The sequence below is a fragment of the Coturnix japonica genome, unplaced genomic scaffold, assembly GCF_001577835.2.
Source record: "Coturnix japonica isolate 7356 unplaced genomic scaffold, Coturnix japonica 2.1 chrUnrandom544, whole genome shotgun sequence".
NCBI classification, from domain to species: Eukaryota; Metazoa; Chordata; class Aves; order Galliformes; family Phasianidae; genus Coturnix; species Coturnix japonica.
In genome coordinates this window covers 1-1,789 of record NW_015439925.1, presented here as the reverse complement: position 1 = coordinate 1,789, position 1,789 = coordinate 1, and positions in this window count along the sequence as shown.

Here is a 1,789-nt window from a genome sequence, read left to right as displayed (position 1 = left end):
GTCTATGGGGTTCTATGGGGTGTCTATGGGGCACTATGGGGGTCTATGGGGTTCTATGGGGCACTATGGGGGTCTATGGGGTTCTATGGGGGTCTATGGGGTGTCTATGGGGTTCTATGGGGTGTCTATGGGGCACTATGGGGGTCTATGGGGTTCTATGGGGTGTCTATGGGTCAGTATGGGGGTTTATGGGGTTCTATGGGGTGTCTATGGGTCAGTATGGGGGTTTATGGGGACATATAGGGTTCTATGGGGCGTCTATGGGGCACCATGGGGTTCTATGGGGACTTGTAGGGTTCTATGGGGTGTCTATAGGGCACTATGTGGGTCTATGGGGCACCATGGGGGTTTATGGGGCCCTATAGGGTTCTATGGGGTTCTATGGGGCACCATGGGGGTCTGTGGGGTTCTGTGGGTCTCTATGGGGCACCATGGGGGTCTATGGGGTTCTGTGGGTCTCTATGGGGTGCCTATGGGGCATTATGAGGCTCTATGGGGTGTCTATGGGGCATTATAGGGGTCTGTGGGGCCGTATAGTTTTCTATGGGGTATCTGTGGGTCCCTATGAGTCGCTATGGGGTCTCTATAGGATCCCTATGGGTTGCTGTGGGTCCCTATAGGTCGCTAGGGGGTCTCAGTGTGATCCCTATGGGTCGCTGTGCGTCTCTATGGTGTCTCTATGGGTCACTATGGGATCCCTATGGGTCGCTGTGGGGTCTCTATGTGTCTCTATGGCCCCTGCAGTCCCATTGATCCCAATGCTCTGTGGTGTCCCCACAGCCCACATCGCCCCCCAGCGGCTGGGAGGAGCAGCTGGAAAACAGCAGCTGCAGGTACGGACACACTGAGCTCAGCTATGGGGAATGGGGGGCGGGGGGACATATGGGGCTCTATGGGGTCTCTATGGGGCTCTATGGGGTGTCTGTGGGTCCCTATGGGGCTGTATGGGGTGTCTGTGGGTCCCTATGGGGCTCTGTGGGTCCCTATGGGGCTGTATGGGGTGTCTGTGGGTCCCTATGGGGCTGTATGGGGTGTCTGTGGGTTCCTATGGGGCTGTATGGGGTGTCTATGGGTTCCTATGGGGCTCTATGGGGTGTCTGTGGGTCCCTATGGGGCTCTATGGGGTGTCTATGGGGCTGTATGGGGTGTCTGTGGGTCCCTATGGGGCTCTGTGGGGTGTCTGTGGGTCCCTATGGGGGTCTATGGGGTGTCTATGGGTCCCTATGGGGTGTCTGTGGGGTGTCTGTGGGTCCCTATGGGGCTCTATGGGGTGTCTGTGGGTTCCTATGGGGCTCTTTGGGTCGCTATGGGGCTCTGTGGGTCCCTATGGGGTGCCTATGGGGTGCCTGTGGGTCCCTATGGGGCTCTATGGGGTGTCTATGGGTTCCTATGGGGCTCTATGGGGTGTCTGTGGGTCCCTATGGGGCTCTATGGGGTCCCTATGGGGCTCTGTGGGGTGTCTATGGGTCCCTATGGGGCTCTGTGGGGTGTCTGTGGGTCCCTATGGGGCTCTATGGGGTGTCTGTGGGTCCCTATGGGGCTGTATGGGGTGTCTGTGGGTCCCTATGGGGCTCTATGGGGTGTCTGTGGGTTCCTATGGGGCTCTTTGGGTCGCTATGGGGCTCTGTGGGTCGCTATGGGGTGCCTATGGGGTGCCTGTGGGTCCCTATGGGGCTCTATGGGGTGTCTATGGGTTCCTATGGGGGTCTATGGGGTGTCTGTGGGTCCCTATGGGGCTCTGTGGGTCCCTATGGGGCTCTATGGGGTGTCTGTGGGTCCCTATGGGGCT